Source organism: Mesoplodon densirostris, chromosome 11 (genome assembly GCF_025265405.1).
Source record: "Mesoplodon densirostris isolate mMesDen1 chromosome 11, mMesDen1 primary haplotype, whole genome shotgun sequence".
In the NCBI taxonomy this organism is placed as follows: Eukaryota; Metazoa; Chordata; class Mammalia; order Artiodactyla; family Ziphiidae; genus Mesoplodon; species Mesoplodon densirostris.
In genome coordinates, this window is record NC_082671.1 from 94,992,260 (window position 1) to 95,005,302 (window position 13,043).

Consider the following 13,043-nt stretch of genomic DNA (forward strand, 5'->3'; position numbering starts at 1 on the left):
CTGATCTTAGGGGAATAATTCTTCAGGGACATAAGAGCCCCTGGCAAACAGAAAACACAAAAATCTAATGCATTTATTGCCATGATATAAGGCTACAAAAGAAAAAAAACTTTTTATTTTTTACACTACCTGTTATGTTTCATTATTTAACCTCTTTATTTTTCTTCTCTATTCCTTTTTCTTTTGAAGTCACCCATTAAATGAAAGAGGATAATGGCACATTTCCAGTAAATTTATAAATATTTGTTGAATGATAATGGGTTTTAACACTATATAAATGATAAAACCAGGGAAAGCAGAAGCTATTTCTTGACAAATCAAATTATTTTAAGATTAGCCTTTGCTAATATTCTGAATATTTGAAACAAAGTAAAAGGAAACTTTTTTTACAAGAGCATTTGTAATGTGAAAACAAAGTGTGTAATCATTGTTGAAAATTATTAAAGCTTATTATTAATTGTATTCAAGTATAGTAGACATTCTCCTGAATGTCTGAAAAGATTTATGGAATGAAAAACATGCAGAACTGCTCATTTCTTTAATTAATAGTTCATCCCAGTTGCACATTTTATTTCAGGGAAAAAGTATAAAAGATACTGGACCACAGAATATGTTTGTAAGAATCTCTACAGTTTTTTTAATCAGAAAATTGGTTTAATATGTGTGTAAATGTATGTGTATAAATAGCATTTAAATTATTATATGTAGTGCAGTTAGAAGATATTATATGAAAAAATTCAGTCATTTCATTATAATTTTCTAGGGTATAAACACATTATAATATGAGTAAATCAGATTTTATAACTGATATTTCAGCGTAAGTTGTTTACTATTTATTCATTTATTTGATTTTATTTCACTTGGGAGGAAATGCTAATTTTTTTCTTTTTTAAATGTATTTTATTACTATTGAAACTCCAGAAAACAGAAAGTATTGGAAAAGAGTTAAGCAACAAGATCAGATTTAACAACAAAATCAGCAATTTTCCTGTTGTATTAAGTATATCACTATCTAGTGTGTCTAAATACCACTGAATGAAAAATGGCCAGCATGTCATGGGGAAACAAATTTAAATCAATTGAGATTATAAGAATTTCTTCTGTGTTAAAAAATACAACACGTTTTGAAAGGTCTGAAATACTTCTACAAGAAAATTTGGTAAACATTACCAACGACCTCAAAATGAATTAAAAACAAAATAGTCACAACATTAAGAGGGTTATTTTTCAAGACTCTTATGATATAAAGATACTGAGTTTTAGTGTATACTTTTGTGTTTATTGATGTTTGACTTTCAGGTATAGTCATTTTCTTTCAACTCAAACATGCCTGCACTATTATTGGATATATGAAACGGTGTTTTTAATTAGTAATTCTTACTAAACACAAGAAACAGGTAACCTTGCATCCCATCATACCAATTTATTACACATATTATTATATGAAGTTTATCATGTCATATATTCATCCATATTATTAAAAATATTGCCAACACCGTTATCCCATCTTTCACTATTGGTCTATTTCAAAGCCAACCAAACTTTTTTCTATATTTCTGATGTCTCTGTTCAATCTATAGACACTGTACCAGAAGTGGATTTTTCATCAGAAAATTCAGCTTTTTTCAGAAACATTACCTATCTTTATTTTCCCTAAATTAAAATCTATATGCTCCAATATTACAACCATAGCTGCGTGGACCTTCTCGTTCCCTAAGCTTCTTTAGGGAGATTCATGTGTTACCAAGAGGATGAAAACAAGAGTCCTCTCATTTTCTGAGCATATGGGTTTCTTTAAGCCCTCTACCACCACCACTCCGTAAACTCTTACCATAGGGTATAGGTTAAGGTCTGCCCAATTCAGTTGGTCCACCCTCTTTGCAAGACGTGCAAGAATGTCTTGCATTATACTTTTGAACATGAGGATGTTTTCAAGCTATTTGTTCTCAGCCTGAGGCTTCAACCACAGTCCACATATAGGTAAGCTTTGAGTACTGTGATTTAGTGTCCCCATCATATCACAAGTATACATCAAATAAATTAATTTATTAACAAAAACATGGATACATCTTTCATTTGTGATCTCATACTCGGAATAAAAGGCAGTATCCTTTACCTCATAAAGTCTCTGAAGACCTTCTGTGCAGGAAAGAGTTAGTGTAGTAGGCCTGAGACTGTCTAGTCTTAGAAAATCCTGCATGTAAGGTGGCCTCTTAGCTTACACCTGGGAACTTGGCTGATAAACAGTTCCCCACTGATGGGAAACTTCCTTAAATGACAAGAGTGACTCATTGTACCTATACATGTCAATCCCAATCTCCCAATTCATCACACCACCAACCCCACCACCCACCGCTTTCCCCCCTTGGTGTCCATACGTTTGTTCTCTACATCTGTGTCTCAATTTCTGCCCTGCAAACTAGTTCATCAGTACCATTTTTCTAGGTTCCACATATATGCGTTAATATACAGTATTTGTTTCTCTCTTTCTGACTTAATTCACTCTGTATGACAGTCTCTAGGTCCACCCACGTCTCTACAAATGACCCAACTTCGTTCCATTTTATGGCTGAGTACTATTCCATTATATATATGTACCACATCTTCTTTACCCATTCATCTGCCGATGGGCATTTAGGTTGCTTCCATGACCTGGCTATTGTAAATAGTGTTGTAGTGAACATAAGGGTGCATGTTTCTTTTTGAATTACAGTTTTCTCTGGGTATATAACCAGTAGTGGGAGTGCTGGGTCATATGGTAATTCTATTTTAAGTTTTTTAAGGAACCTCCCTACTGTTCTCCATAGTGGCTGTATCAACTTACATTTCCACCAACAGTGCAAGAGGGTTCCCTTTTCTCCACACCCTCTCCAGCATTTGTTGTTTGTAGATTTTCTGAGGATGCCCATTCTAACTGGTGTGAGGTGATACCTCATTGTAGTTTTGATTTACATTTCTCTAATAATTAGTGATGTTGAGCAGCTTTCCATGTACTTCTTGGCCATCTATATGTCTTCTTTGGAGAAGTGTTTATTTAGGTCTTCTGCCCATTTTTGGATTGGGTTGTTTGTTTTATTAACATTGAGCTGCATGAGCTGTTTTTATATATAGGAGATTAATCCTTTGTCCGTTGATTCATTTGCAAATATTTTCTCCCATTCTGAGGGTTGTCTTTTTGTCTTGTTTATGGTTTCCTTTGCTGTGCAAAAGCTTTGAAGTTTCATTAGGTCCCATGTGTTTATTTTTGTTTTTATTGCCATTTCTCTAGGAGGTGGGTCAAAAAAGATCTTGCTGTGATTTATGTAAAAGAGTGTTCTTCCTAAGTTTTCCTCTAAGAGTTTTATAGTGTCTGGTCTTACATTTAGGTCTCTAATCCATTTTGAGTTTATTCTTGTGTATGGTGTTAGGGAGTGTTCTAATTTCATTCTTTTCCATGTAGCTGTCCAGTTTTCCCAGCACTACTTATTAAAGAGACTGGCTTTTCTCCACTGTATATCCTTAACTCCTTTGTCATAGATTAGTTGACCATATGTGCGTGGGTCTATCTCTGGGCTTTCTATCTTGTTCCATTTATCTATATTTCTGTTTTTGTGCCAGTATCATGCTGTCTTGATTACCGTAGCTTTGTAGTATAGTCTGAAGTCAGGGAGTCTGATTCTTCCAGCTCTGCTTTTTTACCTCAAGACTGCTTTGACTTTTCAGGGTCTTTTGTGTCTCCATACAAATTTTAAGATTTTTTATTCTAGTTCTGTGAAAAATGCCAGTGGTAGTTTGATAGGGATTGCATTGAATCTGTAGATTGCTTTGGGTAGTAGAGTCATTTTCAAAATATTGCTTCTTCCAATCCAAGAACATGGTATATCTCTCCATCTATTTGTATCATCTTTGATTTCTTACATCAGTGTCTTATAGTTTTCTGCATGCAGGTCTTTTGTCTCCCTAAGAAGGTTTATTCCTAGGTATTTTATTCTTTTTGTTGCAATGGTAAATGGGAGTGTTTCCTTAATTTCTCTTTCAGATTTTTCATCATTACTGTATAGGAATGCAAGAGATTTCTGTGCATTAATTTTGTATCCTGCAACATTACCAAATTCATTGCTTAGCTCTCTAATTAGTTTTCTAGTGGGATCTTTAGGATTCTCTATGTATAGTATCATGTCATCTGCAAACAGTGACAGTTTTACTTCTTCTTTGCCAGTTTGTATTCCTTTTATTTCTTTTTCTTCTCTGATTGCCATGGCTAGGACTTCCAAAACTATGTTGAATAATAGTGGTGAGAGTGGACATCCTTGTCTTGTTCCTGACCTTAAAGGAACTGCTTTCAGTTTTTCACCGTTGAGAATGATGTTTGCTGTTGGTTTGTCATATATGGCCTTTATTATGTTGAGGTAGGTTCCCTCTATGCCCACTTTCTGGAGAGCTTTTATCATAAATGGGTGTTGAAGTTTGCCAAAAGTTTTCGCTGCATCTATTGAGATGATCATGTGGTTTTGCTTCTTCAATTTGTTAATATGGTGTATCACATTGATTGATCTGCATATATTGAAGAATCCTTGCATCCCTGGGATAAATCCCACTTGATCATGGTTTATGATCCTTTTGATGTGTTGTTGGATTCTGTTTTCTAGTATTTTGTTGAGGATTTTTGCATCTATATTCATCAGTGATATTGGTCTGTAATTTTCTATTTTTATAGTATCTTTGTCTGGTTTTGGTATCAGGGTGATGGTGGCCTCATTGAATGAGTTTGAGAGTGTTCCCTCCTCTGAAGTTGTTTTTTTTTTTTTTTTTTTTTTTTTTTTTCAGTACACGGGCCTCTCACTGTTGTGGCCTTCCCGTTGTGGAGCACAGGCTCTGGACGCGCAAGCTCAGTGGCCATGGCTCACAGGCCCAGCCGTTCCATGGCATGTGGGATCTTCCCAGACTGGGGCACGAACCCGTGTCCCCTGCATCGGCAGGCAGACTCTCAACCACTGCACCACTAGGGAAGTCCTCTTCTGCATTTTTTTGGAAGAGTTTGAGAAGGATGGGTGTTAGCTCTTCTCTAAATGTTCAATAGAATTCACCTGTGAAGCCATGTTGTCCTGGACTTTTGTTTGTTGGAAGATTTTTAATCACAGTTCAATTTCATTACTTTTGATTGGTCTGTTCAGATTTTCTATTTCTTCCTGGTTCAGTCTTGGAAGGTTATACCTTTCTAAGAATTTGTCCATTTCTTCCAGGTTGTCCATTTTAATGGCATAGAGTTGCTTGTAGTAGTCTCTTAGGATGCTTTGTATTTCTGCAGTGTCGTAACTTTTCCTTTTTCATTTCTAATTTTATTGATTTCAGTCCTCTCCCTCTTTCTCTTGATGAGTCTGGCTAATGGTTTACCAATTTTGTTTATCTTCTCAAAGAACCAGTTTTCAGTTTTATTGAGATTTGCTATTGTTTTCTTTGTTTCTATTTCATTTATTTCTGCTCTGATCTTTATGATTTCTTTCCTTCTGCTAACTTTGGGTTTTGTTCTCTTTTCTCTAGTTCCTTTAGGTGTAAGGTTAGATTGTTTATTTGAGATTTTTCTTGTTTCTTGAGGTAGGCTTTTATAGTTATAAACTTCCCTCTTAAAACTGCTTTTGCTGCATCCCATAGGTTTTGGATCATCGACTTTTCATTGTCATTTGTCTCTAGGTATTTTCTGATTTCCTCTTTGATTTCTTCAGTGATCTCTTGGTTATTTAATAACGTATTGTTTGGCCTCCATATGTTTGTGTTTTGTACATTTTTCCCTATAATTCATTTCTAATCTCATAGCATTGTGGCCAGAAAAGATGCTTCATATGATTTCAATTTTCTTAAATTTACTGAGGCTTGATTTGTGAGCCAAGATGTGGTCTATCCTGGAGAATGTTCTGTGGGCACTTGAGAAGAAAGTGTAATGTGCTGTTTTTGGATGGAATGTCCTATAAATATCAATTAAACCTATCTGGTCTATTGTGTCATTTAAAGGTTTTGTTTCCTTATTAATTTTCTGTCTGAATGATCTGCCCATTGGTGTAAGTGAGGTATTAAAGTCCCCCACTATCATTGTGTTACTGTTGATTTCCTCTTTTATAGCTGTTAACAGTTGCCTTATGTATTGAGGTGCTCCTATGTTGGATGCATATATATTTATAATTGTTATAGCTTCTTGGATTGATCCCTTGATCATTATGTAGTGTCCTTCATTGTCTCTTGGAACACTCTTTATTTTAAAGTCTATTTTATCTGATATGAGTATTGTTACCCCAGCTTTCTTTTGATTTCCATTTGCATGGAACATCTTTTTCCATTCCCTCACTTTCAGTCTGTATGTGTCCCTAAGTCTGAAGTGGGTCTCTTGTAGAAAGCATATATATGGGTCTTGTTTTTGTATCCATTCAGCGAGCCTGTGTCTTTTGGTTGGAGCATTTAATCCATTCACGTTAAGGTAACTATAAATATGTATGTTCCTATGACCATTTTCTTAATTGTTTTGGGTTCGTTTTTGTAGGTCCTTTTCTTCTCTTGTGTTTCCCACTTAGAGAAGTTCCTTTAGCATTTGTTGTAGAGCTGGTTAGGTGGTGCTGAATTCTCTTATCTTTTGTTTGTCTTTAAAGGTTTTGATTTCTCCATCAAATCTGAATGAGATCCTTCAGGGTAGAGTAATCTTGGTTGTAGGTTCTTCCTTTTCATCACTTTAAGTACATCATGCCACTCCTTTCTGGCTTATAGAGTTTCTGCTGAGAAATCAGCTTTTAACGTTATGGGAGTTCCCTTGTATGCTATTTGTCATTTTTCCCTTGCTGCTTTCAATAATTTTTCATTGTCTTTAATTTTTGCCAATTTGATTACTATGTGTCTTGGCATGTTTTTCCTTGGGTTTATCCTGTATGGGACTTGCTGCAGTTCCTGAACTTGGGTGGCTATTTCCTTTCCCATGTTAGGGAAGTTTTTGACTGTAATCTCTTCAAGTATTTTCTCGGGTCCTTTCTCTCTCTCTTCTCCTTTTGGGACCCCTATAATGCGAATGTTGTTGCGTTTAGTGTTGTCCCAGAGGTCTCTTAGGCTGTCTTCATTTCTTTTCATGCTTTTTTCTTTATTCTGTTCTGCAGCAGTGAATTCCACCATTCTGTCTTCCAGGTCACTTATCCGTTCTTCTGCTTCAGTTATTCTGCTATTGATTCCTTCTAGTGTAGTTTTCATTTCAGTTATTGTATTGTTCATCTCTTTGTTTGTTCTTTAATTCTTCTAGGTCTTTCTTAAACATTTCTTGCATCTTCTCAATCTTTGCCTCCATTCTTTTTCCGAGGTCCTGGATCATCTTCACTATCATTATTCTGAATTCTTTTTCTGGAAGGTTGCCTATCTCCACTTCATTTAGCTGTTTTTCTGGAGTTTTATCTTGTTCCTTCATCTAGTACATAGCCCTCTGCCTTTTCATCTGTCTATATTTCTGTGAATGTGGTTTTTGTTCCACAGGCTGCCAGATTGGAGTTCTTCTTGCTTCTGCTGTCTGCCCTCTGGTGGCTGAGACTATCTAAGGGGCTTGTGCAAGTTTCCTGATGGGAGGGACTGGTGGTGGGTAGAGCTGGTTGGTGCTCTGGTGGGCAGAGCTCAGTAAAAATTTAATCTGCTTGACTGTTGATGGTTGGGGCTGGGTTCCCTCCCTGTTGGTTGTTTGGCCTGAGGCGACCCAACACTGGAGTCTAGCTGCGCTCTTTGGTGGGGCTAATGGTGGACTCTGGGTGGGCTCACGCCAAAGAGTACTTCTCAGAACTTCTGCTGCCAGTGTCCTTGTCCTCATAGTGAGCACAGCCACCCCCTGCCTCTGCAGGAGACCCTCCAACACTAGCAGGTAGGTCTGGTTCAGTCTCCTATGGGGTCACTGCTCCTCCTCCTGGGTCCCAGTGCACACACTACGTTGTGTGTGCCCTCCAAGAGTGGAGTCTCTGTTTTCCCCAGTCCTGTCAAAGTCCTGCAATCAAATCCCGCTAGCCTTCAAAGTCTGATTCTCTAGGAATTCCTCCTCCCGTTGCCAGACCCCCAGGTTGGGAAGCCTGACGTGAGGCTTAGAACCTTCACTCTATTGGGTGGACTTCTGTGGTATGTGTTCTCCAGTTTATGAGTCACCCACCCAGCAGTTATGGGATTTGATTTTATTATGATTGCACCCCTCTACCATCTCACTGTGGCTTTTCCTTTGTCTTTGGGTGTGGTGTATCTTTTTTTGTGCGCTCCATTGTCTTCCTATCGATGACTGTTCAGCAGTTAGTTGTGATTCCAGTGTTCTTGCAAGAAGGAGAGCACATCCTTCTATTCTGCCATCTTCAATCAATCTCATGGACACTGAACTTCTGATGGATCAGGTGTGTGCCATATGACTCCACTGGCCTTTCACATGATAATTTTCTAACACTACCAATAACTTCAAAATAAATTGTGAACAGAACAGTCACAGAAGTAAAAAGTTTGTGTTTCAATCTCTAGGATTTGAAAATATACTGAGTTTTAGTGTTTACCTCTGAGTCTACCCTTGTTTGAGCTACAAATCTTGTCTTCTAATTCCAACCAACTATGGTGGTTGACCTTCTTGGCCTTCTGGACTCTGAAGACTTAAAATTAAACCAGAAAAATATCTTGGCCTCTGACTTCAGTTCCTGACACTCTGTGCTCATAAGTGCCCCATGAAAACAGTTCTTTTACCTTTGTAGTACTTTTGTCTATTGACAAACTCCACAGCCTCATTATTCACACCTTCCACCTGTCTTCTCCACTCTTTTTACTTAATTAGATTCATGATTCATAAGTAACTTCTTTACAACCACCCTTATCTCTCCCTTAATCTTAGCAGCCAACTCTATGCTGGCTCTGGTGTAGCTGAAGTTTGCTGGAGAAAATACTGAATATTACTCCTGCGCAGAACACTATAAAATCATGATCAGTGACATTAAATCAGCACTCTGTACTTCCTGGCAATGCTAGTGGTTTTCTTCTAAGTTCCCTTTCTCATGGGAAATAAGATTGTTTGCAGAGTATTATGGAGAAGTGAGGAAGTATTCTTTTAGGAACCATAAAAATGATAATAAATAATGAATATGCAAATACGTGTTCCTTGTTTATGGATTTAGCAAAAGCTCACGTTAATCCTTAGACCAGTATGTTATGACAGAAAAAACAGAGTTAAGAATTAAATAACCTGAAGTTGAACTCTGGATCCACTTCGTATAGACTCTGGAGTCACATAATCACTTGAGCCTCAGCAGCTCCTTCCCACCAACTTACTTCAGCTGATTTTGACAGCCAGCAAAATATCTTGAAAGCATTCTGTCCCTATTACAAAATGAGGTGCAGAAAGGAATTCATGTCTGGGAAGGAACAGCGAGCCTCTACGTCCTTTCCCTGTGGAATGGGGGCCACCTCACCCTCCCATCACATCAGTGATGTGGCCACCAACCAAGAAGCTTCACTGATTTTCCATGCCCAGAATTTTCACTGCAATTTCATTACATAGGCAAAACTGATTAAATCATTGACCATATGATTGAACTCAATCTCTAAACTCCCTCCCCTCCCTGGAGGTCAGAACTTTGGCTGGTATCTTGTGGCTCAAAGCTCCAACCCTTTAATCACACAATTTATCTTTCTGCAGTGGCCTACATCATCCTAAATTATCTTTTAGTGTAAGATCACTAGGGGCCCACCATGAGTCACCTTAGTAGTATAAACTATCAGGGCCCACTATAAGTAACAAAAAGCTTCTATCACTAAGGAAACCCAAGGCGTTTAATTTCCCTCTTAGGAAACAGAGACAAAAGCTAATCAAATTCTTAATGGTAACAACAGTTACACCGTTTTTATTACTAATAGATATAACAATAAACAGATGGTATATATTGTATATGAATTTAATACAGACAGCATATAATATTTGCTACTATTATTTTGGCCCATAGTTCATGTAAATCAAAGTGCCTTATTTCACAGCTCCATCCTACATCACTTCTGTCACCTCTTGAGGCAGTTTCTTAGATTCAGTACCTCAGTTTTCTCATTTGTAAATGGTGAAAATAAAATATCTACCTCATTGCTAAGTATTTGTTTCCTATTCTAGTCTCCTGCTCATTTCTGTGCATATCACAGACTTTGTCTTGTTATATTCATATCCTTTCTAGTGCCTTACACATAGGGAGTCACAAATGGATGTTCCAGGGATTTTCATGGATTATGAACCCAAGGATACAACTATTATTTTGTGCTCAGTTACTTCAGTTATCTTCCTTTGGCTCAAAAGAGGGGGAGGATTTAGGAAGTAAGGGGAATTTTATCAGAATTCTTTCTCATATCAAGAAATGGAAAACCCAACTCAAACTGGTTTAGGCAAAATCAAGAATGTAGTTGTCCCTGCAACTAAACAACAGTCCATGCCTAAACAAGCAGCTCTGCCTTCCAGTACAGTTTGCTTCAAGCCTGAAATGTCACTCAATCCATGCCTTGGTTCACCTTTCCCTGTGCTATCTCTATCCCCAGCTTCAACTGATGGATTCTACTAGCTTCAAGCTTTTTCCTAGTGATCCCAAGATGGCTGCAGAGAGACCTCAAATCTTCATACTACCACTCCAGCAGAAGATTGAAAGAGTTTTTCTTTCTTAGAAACTCCAAAAAACATGTAAGTACTGACTCAGATTGGATCATCTGCCTATCTGAATTAATCACTTTGTTCAGTGAATAATGAGATATACTATTACCTTAAGCCTATCATATACTACCCTTAGAACTGGGCATCCAGTTAACCCCATCCAAACCAAAGTTAATAAAAATGCAAAATGTGAATTCCCCAGATGAGAAAAGTTAGGGTTGTCTGATGGCTTGGGGACTGATGGATGCGGTGAAGGCAAACTACAAATTTTCATTTCAGCCACTGCCTTGCAAATGCCACCTTCATCATTCTTCAGGGAGACTATGATACTCCCTGAGGTCTTTCCTCTCTTCCCTTCTTCCTTCCTTTTTCTTTTTTCCTTCCATCTTTTCTTCTTTTCTACTTTTGTTATTTCTTTCTTTCACTCTTTCTACTTCTTGGCTATTGACTAATTTTACTCAATCTCTTTCTTCATTTCTCACCCTATTTTCTCCTTCTCTTTAATTATATCTGACTTCAATTACATTTCAGAAATTTTGGTCATTAATAAGGGTACAGAATTAATAACCCACAGATATTTATTGAGTATAGAGTTTATCCTTCTTACCCTGGGGTAATTCATTGTGAGATGAATTGCCTTCTGGGAGAATTCTTCAGTTGAATATACCTCTATTTCAAGGAACTCAAAAGAAACCCATAGGAAAAAGTTTTATCATGACCCCATTTTTTAAAATTCAACTGCCAATATGCAGGGAAGAGAGTATTCTTGACCTTGAATGTCCCTTGTCTCACTGTGCTTGCAGCTTACTACATCATCCCAAAGATGAATCAGTCTGTTTTTAATAGCCTGAAACTAGGATTCACAATTCTCTTTTGGCATATGATGTTTACAAAAGCATTTGATTTTAATATGCAGTTGTTTTGTTAGTGTAAACACTTTCTGACCTATATCCTTTCTTCTGTATAGCTTCCTCAGCTGGGGAGGAAATGCTACCATGGCAACACATCAGCTGTGGCCACCTCTTCATGGCTTCAATTGTCTATTCAGAAGTAAATATAATTTCCAAACCAACTTACAGTGAATTTCAGTGGCAGTACAAGTGACTTCAGCATCCTATTGCCTCATGAAATTATTTGTAGAAATTCTTGAATTTCTTTTAAATTTAATCATAGCCTCATGTGGAAAGTTAACCACATTTTAAATTTCACTAAAGTTCTATCTCTTGTGTGATGACTATCTTTTGCCAGAAAAGAAACCCTCTCTGAAACAGTGTCATGAATCTTGTCCAAATGAAGTGACATTTGATATGCCATTCTTTAAACATATTTTCTGGCTAAAAAAGCATCAGTTTCTTTGATCTCTTGCTTTTTACTTTATGTTTATCACTAACCTTAGAAATTGTCTTCTTTTCCTGTTCTTTTTTTTTCCATAAGGAAATGCAGCTTTATAATTTCACACAAGTTAAAGTGTACTCTGAGATACGTTTAGATGTGGTTGGTTTATCTGCTTATGAGTTAAATAATTTATCCATACTAAACCCCAAGCACTTCTATTTCTATCCTATATGTCTTTTAGTTTTTTAAAATTATTTTTCAAACTATTAGATTATTGTTTCTTGATGTCTTCTGAAATAATTCTTCTATCTGACATTCCAACTCACTAATTCCTCCTTGAGCTGTATCTAATCTCTTATTTTTCTCACAGATTGTGATTTTTATTTTGACTACTAGTTCTGCTCTTCCCTGTACCTACATGTTTTACATGGAGGAGGAAGCCCATTACTTCCACAGCATGCACTATTACTTCTTCACAACCCAGGAGAAAGGTGCATTTTGGAGCAGCCACACAGGTGCTTATTCTTTAGATAGTGCAGCCAGAGCTTAGACTGACTGCAGAGGCTGTCAGGCACTAAATGTTTTTTGATCAAAGTTTTATTAAGAAACTAAAATTTAAAAAAAGAAATTAAAGTTAAAATCCACTATACAATTATTTGTAACATCTAAATCCTAGACAAACATGACACCTTTTTCAAAAAAAAGGTACTAAACGTTAAAAAGATTAACCTTATTTTGTTTTATTCTATCAAATATTAGGGCTTCAGGGTCTGGATTGATGTCATAAATTCTATTAATCAAAAGTCACATGCTTTTCATTTTTTAAAATTTATTTTATTTATTTTTATATAGCAGGTTCTTATTAGTTATCTATTTTATACATATTAGTATATATATGTCAATCCCAGTCTCCCAGTTCATCCCACCACACCCCCACCATTTTCCCCCCTTGGTGTCCATGCATTTTTTCTCTACATCTGTGTCTCTATTTCTGCCTTGCAAACCGTTTCATCTGTACCATTTTTCTAGATTCCACATATATGCGTTAATATACAATATTTGTTTTTCTCTT